The 12811-nt window shown below is 41.7% G+C and overlaps 21 non-coding genes across 21 annotated transcripts; all 21 read left to right on the top strand.

The window, feature by feature from the left end:
* The first annotated feature begins 229 nt into the window (after positions 1-229).
* Positions 230-348, top strand: LOC150026845 (5S ribosomal RNA). The gene has a single exon (XR_016522645.1). It is a non-coding gene; the product is annotated as a 5S ribosomal RNA (ribosomal RNA).
* Positions 349-806: 458 nt separating this feature from the next.
* On the top strand, positions 807-925 carry LOC150026844 (5S ribosomal RNA). The gene has a single exon (XR_016521954.1). It is a non-coding gene; the product is annotated as a 5S ribosomal RNA (ribosomal RNA).
* A 458-nt stretch (positions 926-1383) lies between these two features.
* LOC150026843 (5S ribosomal RNA) lies at positions 1384-1502 on the top strand. Its single transcript, XR_016522799.1, has one exon. It is a non-coding gene; the product is annotated as a 5S ribosomal RNA (ribosomal RNA).
* A 458-nt stretch (positions 1503-1960) lies between these two features.
* On the top strand, positions 1961-2079 carry LOC150026842 (5S ribosomal RNA). Its single transcript, XR_016522580.1, has one exon. It is a non-coding gene; the product is annotated as a 5S ribosomal RNA (ribosomal RNA).
* Positions 2080-2537: 458 nt separating this feature from the next.
* LOC150026841 (5S ribosomal RNA) lies at positions 2538-2656 on the top strand. The gene has a single exon (XR_016522087.1). It is a non-coding gene; the product is annotated as a 5S ribosomal RNA (ribosomal RNA).
* Positions 2657-3114: 458 nt separating this feature from the next.
* Positions 3115-3233, top strand: LOC150026840 (5S ribosomal RNA). Its single transcript, XR_016521983.1, has one exon. It is a non-coding gene; the product is annotated as a 5S ribosomal RNA (ribosomal RNA).
* Positions 3234-3691: 458 nt separating this feature from the next.
* Positions 3692-3810, top strand: LOC150026839 (5S ribosomal RNA). Its single transcript, XR_016522765.1, has one exon. It is a non-coding gene; the product is annotated as a 5S ribosomal RNA (ribosomal RNA).
* Positions 3811-4268: 458 nt separating this feature from the next.
* LOC150026838 (5S ribosomal RNA) lies at positions 4269-4387 on the top strand. The gene has a single exon (XR_016522111.1). It is a non-coding gene; the product is annotated as a 5S ribosomal RNA (ribosomal RNA).
* A 458-nt stretch (positions 4388-4845) lies between these two features.
* On the top strand, positions 4846-4964 carry LOC150026837 (5S ribosomal RNA). Its single transcript, XR_016522043.1, has one exon. It is a non-coding gene; the product is annotated as a 5S ribosomal RNA (ribosomal RNA).
* Positions 4965-5422: 458 nt separating this feature from the next.
* On the top strand, positions 5423-5541 carry LOC150026836 (5S ribosomal RNA). The gene has a single exon (XR_016521916.1). It is a non-coding gene; the product is annotated as a 5S ribosomal RNA (ribosomal RNA).
* A 458-nt stretch (positions 5542-5999) lies between these two features.
* On the top strand, positions 6000-6117 carry LOC150026835 (5S ribosomal RNA). Its single transcript, XR_016522249.1, has one exon. It is a non-coding gene; the product is annotated as a 5S ribosomal RNA (ribosomal RNA).
* A 458-nt stretch (positions 6118-6575) lies between these two features.
* Positions 6576-6694, top strand: LOC150026834 (5S ribosomal RNA). The gene has a single exon (XR_016522110.1). It is a non-coding gene; the product is annotated as a 5S ribosomal RNA (ribosomal RNA).
* Positions 6695-7152: 458 nt separating this feature from the next.
* On the top strand, positions 7153-7271 carry LOC150026833 (5S ribosomal RNA). The gene has a single exon (XR_016522042.1). It is a non-coding gene; the product is annotated as a 5S ribosomal RNA (ribosomal RNA).
* Positions 7272-7729: 458 nt separating this feature from the next.
* On the top strand, positions 7730-7848 carry LOC150026832 (5S ribosomal RNA). Its single transcript, XR_016522817.1, has one exon. It is a non-coding gene; the product is annotated as a 5S ribosomal RNA (ribosomal RNA).
* A 458-nt stretch (positions 7849-8306) lies between these two features.
* LOC150026831 (5S ribosomal RNA) lies at positions 8307-8425 on the top strand. The gene has a single exon (XR_016522109.1). It is a non-coding gene; the product is annotated as a 5S ribosomal RNA (ribosomal RNA).
* Positions 8426-8872: 447 nt separating this feature from the next.
* LOC150026830 (5S ribosomal RNA) lies at positions 8873-8991 on the top strand. The gene has a single exon (XR_016522041.1). It is a non-coding gene; the product is annotated as a 5S ribosomal RNA (ribosomal RNA).
* A 458-nt stretch (positions 8992-9449) lies between these two features.
* LOC150026829 (5S ribosomal RNA) lies at positions 9450-9568 on the top strand. The gene has a single exon (XR_016522816.1). It is a non-coding gene; the product is annotated as a 5S ribosomal RNA (ribosomal RNA).
* A 458-nt stretch (positions 9569-10026) lies between these two features.
* Positions 10027-10145, top strand: LOC150026828 (5S ribosomal RNA). The gene has a single exon (XR_016522108.1). It is a non-coding gene; the product is annotated as a 5S ribosomal RNA (ribosomal RNA).
* A 458-nt stretch (positions 10146-10603) lies between these two features.
* On the top strand, positions 10604-10722 carry LOC150026827 (5S ribosomal RNA). Its single transcript, XR_016522606.1, has one exon. It is a non-coding gene; the product is annotated as a 5S ribosomal RNA (ribosomal RNA).
* Positions 10723-11169: 447 nt separating this feature from the next.
* Positions 11170-11288, top strand: LOC150026826 (5S ribosomal RNA). The gene has a single exon (XR_016522605.1). It is a non-coding gene; the product is annotated as a 5S ribosomal RNA (ribosomal RNA).
* Positions 11289-12303: 1015 nt separating this feature from the next.
* On the top strand, positions 12304-12422 carry LOC150026825 (5S ribosomal RNA). Its single transcript, XR_016522198.1, has one exon. It is a non-coding gene; the product is annotated as a 5S ribosomal RNA (ribosomal RNA).
* Positions 12423-12811: the final 389 nt, after the last annotated feature.

Genomic DNA, 12811 nt, shown 5'->3' with positions numbered 1-12811 from the left:
CACTATTCTCTTCAATCTGAGGACTCCTCCATCAAATATACACTAAAACAAGATCCCACAAAAAAAATTAGACAAAAATTCAATTTCTACCTATTTTTAATGCATTTTACAAAAATCGTCTTACCTTGTTCGTCCATCTTGTATATCTCAAGACCCATTTTGTGTTTAACCATTTGAAACTGAAACCCACTTGCAAACCCATATAGGCATTGATCGCGCTGCACTTGACAGGTGCGATCATACCAGCACTAATGCACCGGATCCCATCAGAACTCCGCAGTCAAGCGTGCTTGGGCGAGAGTAGTACTAGGATGGGTGACCTCCTGGGAAGTCCTCGTGTTGCACTTCTTTTTTGTGTTCTGTTCTTCCTCCTGGCCTATACAATCAAACCATGATGAGTTCACCTTTTTCGTGACTGCGAGTTGTGGGGGTCCTTGTCCTTCGGGAATTGGCAACTAGATTCGTTACCACGTTTCGAACAACTTTCATTTTTAACGCGTCTCCATCCGACTTCTCTATCAAAAGTTATGACCGTTTGAAGTTTAGTCACGATAATTTTTGGCAACTCCAAATCTATCACTATTCTCTTCAATCTGAGGACTCCTCCATCAAATATACACTAAAACAAGATCCCACAAAAAAAATTAGACAAAAATTCAATTTCTACCTATTTTTAATGCATTTTACAAAAATCGTCTTACCTTGTTCGTCCATCTTGTATATCTCAAGACCCATTTTGTGTTTAACCATTTGAAACTGAAGCCCACTTGCAAACCCATATAGGCATTGATCGCGCTGCACTTGACAGGTGCGATCATACCAGCACTAATGCACCGGATCCCATCAGAACTCCGCAGCTAAGCGCGCTTGGGCGAGAGTAGTACTAGGATGGGTGACCTCCTGGGAAGTCCTCGTGTTGCACTTCTTTTTTGTGTTCTGTTCTTCCTCCTGGCCTATACAATCAAACCATGATGAGTTCACCTTTTTCGTGACTGCGAGTTGTGGGGGTCCTTGTCCTTCGGGAATTGGCAACTAGATTCGTTACCACGTTTCGAACAACTTTCATTTTTAACGCGTCTCCATCCGACTTCTCTATCAAAAGTTATGACCGTTTGAAGTTTAGTCACGATAATTTTTGGCAACTCCAAATCTATCACTATTCTGTTCAATCTGAGGACTCCTCCATCAAATATACACTAAAACAAGATCCCACAAAAAAAATTAGACAAAAATTCAATTTCTACCTATTTTTAATGCATTTTACAAAAATCGTCTTACCTTGTTCGTCCATCTTGTATATCTCAAGACCCATTTTGTGTTTAACCATTTGAAACTGAAGCCCACTTGCAAACCCATATAGGCATTGATCGCGCTGCACTTCACAGGTGCGATCATACCAGCACTAATGCACCGGATCCCATCAGAACTCCGCAGATAAGCGTGCTTGGGCGAGAGTAGTACTAGGATGGGTGACCTCCTGGGAAGTCCTCGTGTTGCACTTCTTTTTTGTGTTCTGTTCTTCCTCCTGGCCTATACAATCAAACCATGATGAGTTCACCTTTTTCGTGACTGCGAGTTGTGGGGGTCCTTGTCCTTCGGGAATTGGCAACTAGATTCGTTACCACGTTTTGAACAACTTTCATTTTTAACGCGTCTCCATCCGACTTCTCTATCAAAAGTTATGACCGTTTGAAGTTTAGTCACGATAATTTTTGGCAACTCCAAATCTATCACTATTCTGTTCAATCTGAGGACTCCTCCATCAAATATACACTAAAACAAGATCCCACAAAAAAAATTAGACAAAAATTCAATTTCTACCTATTTTTAATGCATTTTACAAAAATCGTCTTACCTTGTTCGTCCATCTTGTATATCTCAAGACCCATTTTGTGTTTAACCATTTGAAACTGAAGCCCACTTGCAAACCCATATAGGCATTGATCGCGCTGCACTTGACAGGTGCGATCATACCAGCACTAATGCACCGGATCCCATTAGAACTCCGCAGTTAAGCGTGCTTGGGCGAGAGTAGTACTAGGATGGGTGACCTCCTGGGAAGTCCTCGTGTTGCACTTCTTTTTTGTGTTCTGTTCTTCCTCCTGGCCTATACAATCAAACCATGATGAGTTCACCTTTTTCGTGACTGCGAGTTGTGGGGGTCCTTGTCCTTCGGGAATTGGCAACTAGATTCGTTACCACGTTTCGAACAACTTTCATTTTTAACGCGTCTCCATCCGACTTCTCTATCAAAAGTTATGACCGTTTGAAGTTTAGTCACGATAATTTTTGGCAACTCCAAATCTATCACTATTCTCTTCAATCTGAGGACTCCTCCATGAAATATACACTAAAACAAGATCCCACAAAAAAAATTAGACAAAAATTCAATTTCTACCTATTTTTAATGCATTTTACAAAAATCGTCTTACCTTGTTCGTCCATCTTGTATATCTCAAGACCCATTTTGTGTTTAACCATTTGAAACTGAAGCCCACTTGCAAACCCATATAGGCATTGATCGCGCTGCACTTGACAGGTGCGATCATACCAGCACTAATGCACCGGATCCCATCAGAACTCCGCAGTCAAGCGCGCTTGGGCGAGAGTAGTACTAGGATGGGTGACCTCTTGGGAAGTCCTCGTGTTGCACTTCTTTTTTGTGTTCTGTTCTTCCTCCTGGCCTATACAATCAAACCATGATGAGTTCACCTTTTTCGTGACTGCGAGTTGTGGGGGTCCTTGTCCTTCGGGAATTGGCAACTAGATTCGTTACCACGTTTCGAACAACTTTCATTTTTAACGCGTCTCCATCCGACTTCTCTATCAAAAGTTATGACCGTTTGAAGTTTAGTCACGATAATTTTTGGCAACTCCAAATCTATCACTATTCTGTTCAATCTGAGGACTCCTCCATCAAATATACACTAAAACAAGATCCCACAAAAAAAATTAGACAAAAATTCAATTTCTACCTATTTTTAATGCATTTTACAAAAATCGTCTTACCTTGTTCGTCCATCTTGTATATCTCAAGACCCATTTTGTGTTTAACCATTTGAAACTGAAGCCCACTTGCAAACCCATATAGGCATTGATCGCGCTGCACTTGACAGGTGCGATCATACCAGCACTAATGCACCGGATCCCATCAGAACTCCGCAGTCAAGTGTGCCTGGGCGAGAGTAGTACTAGGATGGGTGACCTCCTGGGAAGTCCTCGTGTTGCACTTCTTTTTTGTGTTCTGTTCTTCCTCCTGGCCTATACAATCAAACCATGATGAGTTCACCTTTTTCGTGACTGCGAGTTGTGGGGGTCCTTGTCCTTCGGGAATTGGCAACTAGATTCGTTACCACGTTTCGAACAACTTTCATTTTTAACGCGTCTCCATCCGACTTCTCTATCAAAAGTTATGACCGTTTGAAGTTTAGTCACGATAATTTTTGGCAACTCCAAATCTATCACTATTCTGTTCAATCTGAGGACTCCTCCATCAAATATACACTAAAACAAGATCCCACAAAAAAAATTAGACAAAAATTCAATTTCTACCTATTTTTAATGCATTTTACAAAAATCGTCTTACCTTGTTCGTCCATTTTGTATATCTCAAGACCCATTTTGTGTTTAACCATTTGAAACTGAAGCCCACTTGCAAACCCATATAGGCATTGATCGCGCTGCACTTGACAGGTGCGATCATACCAGCACTAATGCACCGGATCCCATCAGAACTCCGCAGTCAAGCGTGCCTGGGCGAGAGTAGTACTAGGATGGGTGACCTCCTGGGAAGTCCTCGTGTTGCACTTCTTTTTTGTGTTCTGTTCTTCCTCCTGGCCTATACAATCAAACCATGATGAGTTCACCTTTTTCGTGACTGCGAGTTGTGGGGGTCCTTGTCCTTCGGGAATTGGCAACTAGATTCGTTACCACGTTTCGAACAACTTTCATTTTTAACGCGTCTCCATCCGACTTCTCTATCAAAAGTTATGACCGTTTGAAGTTTAGTCACGATAATTTTTGGCAACTCCAAATCTATCACTATTCTCTTCAATCTGAGGACTCCTCCATCAAATATACACTAAAACAAGATCCCACAAAAAAAATTAGACAAAAATTCAATTTCTACCTATTTTTAATGCATTTTACAAAAATCGTCTTACCTTGTTCGTCCATCTTGTATATCTCAAGACCCATTTTGTGTTTAACCATTTGAAACTGAAGCCCACTTGCAAACCCATATAGGCATTGATCGCGCTGCACTTGACAGGTGCGATCATACCAACACTAATGCACCGGATCCCATCAGAACTCCGCAGTCAAGCGTGCCTGGGCGAGAGTAGTACTAGGATGGGTGACCTCCTGGGAAGTCCTCGTGTTGCACTTCTTTTTTGTGTTCTGTTCTTCCTCCTGGCCTATACAATCAAACCATGATGAGTTCACCTTTTTCGTGACTGCGAGTTGTGGGGGTCCTTGTCCTTCGGGAATTGGCAACTAGATTCGTTACCACGTTTCGCACAACTTTCATTTTTAACGCGTCTCCATCCGACTTCTCTATCAAAAGTTATGACCGTTTGAAGTTTAGTCACGATAATTTTTGGCAACTCCAAATCTATCACTATTCTCTTCAATCTGAGGACTCCTCCATCAAATATACACTAAAACAAGATCCCACAAAAAAAATTAGACAAAAATTCAATTTCTACCTATTTTTAATGCATTTTACAAAAATCGTCTTACCTTGTTCGTCCATCTTGTATATCTCAAGACCCATTTTGTGTTTAACCATTTGAAACTGAAGCCCACTTGCAAACCCATATAGGCATTGATCGCGCTGCACTTGACAGGTGCGATCATACCAGCACTAATGCACCGGATCCCATCAGAACTCCGCAGGCAAGCGTGCTTGGGCGAGAGTAGTACTAGGATGGGTGACCTCCTGGGAAGTCCTCGTGTTGCACTTCTTTTTTGTGTTCTGTTCTTCCTCCTGGCCTATACAATCAAACCATGATGAGTTCACCTTTTTCGTGACTGCGAGTTGTGGGGGTCCTTGTCCTTCGGGAATTGGCAACTAGATTCGTTACCACGTTTCGAACAACTTTCATTTTTAACGCGTCTCCATCCGACTTCTCTATCAAAAGTTATGACCGTTTGAAGTTTAGTCACGATAATTTTTGGCAACTCCAAATCTATCACTATTCTCTTCAATCTGAGGACTCCTCCATCAAATATACACTAAAACAAGATCCCACAAAAAAAATTAGACAAAAATTCAATTTCTACCTATTTTTAATGCATTTTACAAAAATCGTCTTACCTTGTTCGTCCATCTTGTATATCTCAAGACCCATTTTGTGTTTAACCATTTGAAACTGAAGCCCACTTGCAAACCCATATAGGCATTGATCGCGCTGCACTTGACAGGTGCGATCATACCAGCACTAATGCACCGGATCCCATCAGAACTCCGCAGTCAAGCGTGCCTGGGCGAGAGTAGTACCAGGATGGGTGACCTCCTGGGAAGTCCTCGTGTTGCACTTCTTTTTTGTGTTCTGTTCTTCCTCCTGGCCTATACAATCAAACCATGATGAGTTCACCTTTTTCGTGACTGCGAGTTGTGGGGGTCCTTGTCCTTCGGGAATTGGCAACTAGATTCGTTACCACGTTTCGAACAACTTTCATTTTTAACGCGTCTCCATCCGACTTCTCTATCAAAAGTTATGACCGTTTGAAGTTTAGTCACGATAATTTTTGGCAACTCCAAATCTATCACTATTCTCTTCAATCTGAGGACTCCTCCATCAAATATACACTAAAACAAGATCCCACAAAAAAAATTAGACAAAAATTCAATTTCTACCTATTTTTAATGCATTTTACAAAAATCGTCTTACCTTGTTCGTCCATCTTGTATATCTCAAGACCCATTTTGTGTTTAACCATTTGAAACTGAAGCCCACTTGCAAACCCATATAGGCATTGATCGCGCTGCACTTGACAGGTGCGATCATACAGCACTAATGCACCGGATCCCATCAGAACTCCGCAGTCAAGCGTGCCTGGGCGAGAGTAGTACTAGGATGGGTGACCTCCTGGGAAGTCCTCGTGTTGCACTTCTTTTTTGTGTTCTGTTCTTCCTCCTGGCCTATACAATCAAACCATGATGAGTTCACCTTTTTCGTGACTGCGAGTTGTGGGGGTCCTTGTCCTTCGGGAATTGGCAACTAGATTCGTTACCACGTTTCGAACAACTTTCATTTTTAACGCGTCTCCATCCGACTTCTCTATCAAAAGTTATGACCGTTTGAAGTTTAGTCACGATAATTTTTGGCAACTCCAAATCTATCACTATTCTCTTCAATCTGAGGACTCCTCCATCAAATATACACTAAAACAAGATCCCACAAAAAAAATTAGACAAAAATTCAATTTCTACCTATTTTTAATGCATTTTACAAAAATCGTCTTACCTTGTTCGTCCATCTTGTATATCTCAAGACCCATTTTGTGTTTAACCATTTGAAACTGAAGCCCACTTGCAAACCCATATAGGCATTGATCGCGCTGCACTTGACAGGTGCGATCATACCAACACTAATGCACCGGATCCCATCAGAACTCCGCAGTCAAGCGTGCCTGGGCGAGAGTAGTACTAGGATGGGTGACCTCCTGGGAAGTCCTCGTGTTGCACTTCTTTTTTGTGTTCTGTTCTTCCTCCTGGCCTATACAATCAAACCATGATGAGTTCACCTTTTTCGTGACTGCGAGTTGTGGGGGTCCTTGTCCTTCGGGAATTGGCAACTAGATTCGTTACCACGTTTCGCACAACTTTCATTTTTAACGCGTCTCCATCCGACTTCTCTATCAAAAGTTATGACCGTTTGAAGTTTAGTCACGATAATTTTTGGCAACTCCAAATCTATCACTATTCTCTTCAATCTGAGGACTCCTCCATCAAATATACACTAAAACAAGATCCCACAAAAAAAATTAGACAAAAATTCAATTTCTACCTATTTTTAATGCATTTTACAAAAATCGTCTTACCTTGTTCGTCCATCTTGTATATCTCAAGACCCATTTTGTGTTTAACCATTTGAAACTGAAGCCCACTTGCAAACCCATATAGGCATTGATCGCGCTGCACTTGACAGGTGCGATCATACCAGCACTAATGCACCGGATCCCATCAGAACTCCGCAGGCAAGCGTGCTTGGGCGAGAGTAGTACTAGGATGGGTGACCTCCTGGGAAGTCCTCGTGTTGCACTTCTTTTTTGTGTTCTGTTCTTCCTCCTGGCCTATACAATCAAACCATGATGAGTTCACCTTTTTCGTGACTGCGAGTTGTGGGGGTCCTTGTCCTTCGGGAATTGGCAACTAGATTCGTTACCACGTTTCGAACAACTTTCATTTTTAACGCGTCTCCATCCGACTTCTCTATCAAAAGTTATGACCGTTTGAAGTTTAGTCACGATAATTTTTGGCAACTCCAAATCTATCACTATTCTCTTCAATCTGAGGACTCCTCCATCAAATATACACTAAAACAAGATCCCACAAAAAAAATTAGACAAAAATTCAATTTCTACCTATTTTTAATGCATTTTACAAAAATCGTCTTACCTTGTTCGTCCATCTTGTATATCTCAAGACCCATTTTGTGTTTAACCATTTGAAACTGAAGCCCACTTGCAAACCCATATAGGCATTGATCGCGCTGCACTTGACAGGTGCGATCATACCAGCACTAATGCACCGGATCCCATCAGAACTCCGCAGTGAAGCGTGCCTGGGCGAGAGTAGTACCAGGATGGGTGACCTCCTGGGAAGTCCTCGTGTTGCACTTCTTTTTTGTGTTCTGTTCTTCCTCCTGGCCTATACAATCAAACCATGATGAGTTCACCTTTTTCGTGACTGCGAGTTGTGGGGGTCCTTGTCCTTCGGGAATTGGCAACTAGATTCGTTACCACGTTTCGAACAACTTTCATTTTTAACGCGTCTCCATCCGACTTCTCTATCAAAAGTTATGACCGTTTGAAGTTTAGTCACGATAATTTTTGGCAACTCCAAATCTATCACTATTCTCTTCAATCTGAGGACTCCTCCATCAAATATACACTAAAACAAGATCCCACAAAAAAAATTAGACAAAAATTCAATTTCTACCTATTTTTAATGCATTTTACAAAAATCGTCTTACCTTGTTCGTCCATCTTGTATATCTCAAGACCCATTTTGTGTTTAACCATTTGAAACTGAAGCCCACTTGCAAACCCATATAGGCATTGATCGCGCTGCACTTGACAGGTGCGATCATACCAACACTAATGCACCGGATCCCATCAGAACTCCGCAGTCAAGCGTGCCTGGGCGAGAGTAGTACTAGGATGGGTGACCTCCTGGGAAGTCCTCGTGTTGCACTTCTTTTTTGTGTTCTGTTCTTCCTCCTGGCCTATACAATCAAACCATGATGAGTTCACCTTTTTCGTGACTGCGAGTTGTGGGGGTCCTTGTCCTTCGGGAATTGGCAACTAGATTCGTTACCACGTTTCGAACAACTTTCATTTTTAACGCGTCTCCATCCGACTTCTCTATCAAAAGTTATGACCGTTTGAAGTTTAGTCACGATAATTTTTGGCAACTCCAAATCTATCACTATTCTCTTCAATCTGAGGACTCCTCCATCAAATATACACTAAAACAAGATCCCACAAAAAAAATTAGACAAAAATTCAATTTCTACCTATTTTTAATGCATTTTACAAAAATCGTCTTACCTTGTTCGTATCTCAAGACCCATTTTGTGTTTAACCATTTGAAACTGAAGCCCACTTGCAAACCCATATAGGCATTGATCGCGCTGCACTTGACAGGTGCGATCATACCAGCACTAATGCACCGGATCCCATCAGAACTCCGCAGGCAAGCGTGCTTGGGCGAGAGTAGTACTAGGATGGGTGACCTCCTGGGAAGTCCTCGTGTTGCACTTCTTTTTTGTGTTCTGTTCTTCCTCCTGGCCTATACAATCAAACCATGATGAGTTCACCTTTTTCGTGACTGCGAGTTGTGGGGGTCCTTGTCCTTCGGGAATTGGCAACTAGATTCGTTACCACGTTTCGAACAACTTTCATTTTTAACGCGTCTCCATCCGACTTCTCTATCAAAAGTTATGACCGTTTGAAGTTTAGTCACGATAATTTTTGGCAACTCCAAATCTATCACTATTCTCTTCAATCTGAGGACTCCTCCATCAAATATACACTAAAACAAGATCCCACAAAAAAAATTAGACAAAAATTCAATTTCTACCTATTTTTAATGCATTTTACAAAAATCGTCTTACCTTGTTCGTCCATCTTGTATATCTCAAGACCCATTTTGTGTTTAACCATTTGAAACTGAAGCCCACTTGCAAACCCATATAGGCATTGATCGCGCTGCACTTGACAGGTGCGATCATACCAGCACTAATGCACCGGATCCCATCAGAACTCCGCAGTGAAGCGTGCCTGGGCGAGAGTAGTACCAGGATGGGTGACCTCCTGGGAAGTCCTCGTGTTGCACTTCTTTTTTGTGTTCTGTTCTTCCTCCTGGCCTATACAATCAAACCATGATGAGTTCACCTTTTTCGTGACTGCGAGTTGTGGGGGTCCTTGTCCTTCGGGAATTGGCAACTAGATTCGTTACCACGTTTCGAACAACTTTCATTTTTAACGCGTCTCCATCCGACTTCTCTATCAAAAGTTATGACCGTTTGAAGTTTAGTCACGATAATTTTTGGCAACTCCAAATCTATCACTATTCTCTTCAATCTGAGGACTCCTCCATCAAATATACACTAAAACAAGATCCCACAAAAAAAATTAGACAAAAATTCAATTTCTACCTATTTTTAATGCATTTTACAAAAATCGTCTTACCTTGTTCGTCCATCTTGTATATCTCAAGACCCATTTTGTGTTTAACCATTTGAAACTGAAGCCCACTTGCAAACCCATATAGGCATTGATCGCGCTGCACTTGACAGGTGCGATCATACCAACACTAATGCACCGGATCCCATCAGAACTCCGCAGTCAAGCGTGCCTGGGCGAGAGTAGTACTAGGATGGGTGACCTCCTGGGAAGTCCTCGTGTTGCACTTCTTTTTTGTGTTCTGTTCTTCCTCCTGGCCTATACAATCAAACCATGATGAGTTCACCTTTTTCGTGACTGCGAGTTGTGGGGGTCCTTGTCCTTCGGGAATTGGCAACTAGATTCGTTACCACGTTTCGAACAACTTTCATTTTTAACGCGTCTCCATCCGACTTCTCTATCAAAAGTTATGACCGTTTGAAGTTTAGTCACGATAATTTTTGGCAACTCCAAATCTATCACTATTCTCTTCAATCTGAGGACTCCTCCATCAAATATACACTAAAACAAGATCCCACAAAAAAAATTAGACAAAAATTCAATTTCTACCTATTTTTAATGCATTTTACAAAAATCGTCTTACCTTGTTCGTCCATCTTGTATATCTCAAGACCCATTTTGTGTTTAACCATTTGAAACTGAAGCCCACTTGCAAACCCATATAGGCATTGATCGCGCTGCACTTGACAGGTGCGATCATACCAGCACTAATGCACCGGATCCCATCAGAACTCCGCAGTGAAGCGTGCTTGGGCGAGAGTAGTACTAGGATGGGTGACCTCCTGGGAAGTCCTCGTGTTGCACTTCTTTTTTGTGTTCTGTTCTTCCTCCTGGCCTATACAATCAAACCATGATGAGTTCACCTTTTTCGTGACTGCGAGTTGTGGGGGTCCTTGTCCTTCGGGAATTGGCAACTAGATTCGTTACCACGTTTCGAACAACTTTCATTTTTAACGCGTCTCCATCCGACTTCTCTATCAAAAGTTATGACCGTTTGAAGTTTAGTCACGATAATTTTTGGCAACTCCAAATCTATCACTATTCTCTTCAATCTGAGGACTCCTCCATCAAATATACACTAAAACAAGATCCCACAAAAAAAATTAGACAAAAATTCAATTTCTACCTATTTTTAATGCATTTTACAAAAATCGTCTTACCTTGTTCGTATCTCAAGACCCATTTTGTGTTTAACCATTTGAAACTGAAGCCCACTTGCAAACCCATATAGGCATTGATCGCGCTGCACTTGACAGGTGCGATCATACCAGCACTAATGCACCGGATCCCATCAGAACTCCGCAGTGAAGCGTGCTTGGGCGAGAGTAGTACTAGGATGGGTGACCTCCTGGGAAGTCCTCGTGTTGCACTTCTTTTTTGTGTTCTGTTCTTCCTCCTGGCCTATACAATCAAACCATGATGAGTTCACCTTTTTCGTGACTGCGAGTTGTGGGGGTCCTTGTCCTTCGGGAATTGGCAACTAGATTCGTTACCACGTTTCGAACAACTTTCATTTTTAACGCGTCTCCATCCGACTTCTCTATCAAAAGTTATGACCGTTTGAAGTTTAGTCACGATAATTTTTGGCAACTCCAAATCTATCACTATTCTCTTCAATCTGAGGACTCCTCCATCAAATATACACTAAAACAAGATCCCACAAAAAAAATTAGACAAAAATTCAATTTCTACCTATTTTTAATGCATTTTACAAAAATCGTCTTACCTTGTTCGTCCATCTTGTATATCTCAAGACCCATTTTGTGTTTAACCATTTGAAACTGAAGCCCACTTGCAAACCCATATAGGCATTGATCGCGCTGCACTTGACAGGTGCGATCATACCAGCACTAATGCACCGGATCCCACTGCTTGGGCGAGAGTAGTACTAGGATGGGTGACCTCCGGGGAAGTCCTCGTGTTGCACTTCTTTTTTGTGTTCTGTTCTTCTTCCTGGCCTATACAAACAAACCATGATGAGTTCACCTTTCTCGTGACTGCGAGTTGTGGGGGTCCTTGTCCTTCGGGAATTGGCAACTAGATTCGTTACCACGTTTCGAACAACTTTCATTTTTAACGCGTCTCCATCCGACTTCTCTATCAAAAGTTATGACCGTTTGAAGTTTAGTCACGATAATTTTTGGCAACTCCAAATCTATCACTATTCTCTTCAATCTGAGGACTCCTCCATCAAATATACACTAAAACAAGATCCCACAAAAAAAATTAGACAAAAATTCAATTTCTACCTATTTTTAATGCATTTTACAAAAATCGTCTTACCTTGTTCGTCCATCTTGTATATCTCAAGACCCATTTTGTGTTTAACCATTTGAAACTGAAGCCCACTTGCAAACCCATATAGGCATTGATCGCGCTGCACTTGACAGGTGCGATCATACCAGCACTAATGCACCAGATCCCATCAGAACTCCGCAGGCAAGCGTGCTTGGGCGAGAGTAGTACTAGGATGGGTGACCTCCTGGGAAGTCCTCGTGTTGCACTTCTTTTTTGTGTTCTGTTCTTCCTCCTGGCCTATACAATCAAACCATGATGAGTTCACCTTTTTCGTGACTGCGAGTTGTGGGGGTCCTTGTCCTTCGGGAATTGGCAACTAGATTCGTTACCACGTTTCGAACAACTTTCATTTTTAACGCGTCTCCATCCGACTTCTCTATCAAAAGTTATGACCGTTTGAAGTTTAGTCACGATAATTTTTGGCAACTCCAAATCTATCACTATTCTCTTCAATCTGAGGACTCCTCCATCAAATATACACTAAAACAAGATCCCACAAAAAAAATTAGACAAAAATTCAATTTCTACCTATTTTTAATGCATTTTACAAAAATCGTCTTACCTTGTTCGTCCATCTTGTATATCTCAAGACCCATTT

The sequence above is a fragment of the Phaseolus vulgaris genome, chromosome 6 (assembly GCF_051622355.1).
Source record: "Phaseolus vulgaris cultivar YP4 chromosome 6, ASM5162235v1, whole genome shotgun sequence".
In the NCBI taxonomy this organism is placed as follows: Eukaryota; Viridiplantae; Streptophyta; class Magnoliopsida; order Fabales; family Fabaceae; genus Phaseolus; species Phaseolus vulgaris.
Note: the sequence above shows the minus strand (reverse complement) of the source record. Positions and strands in the feature narration are given on the sequence as shown.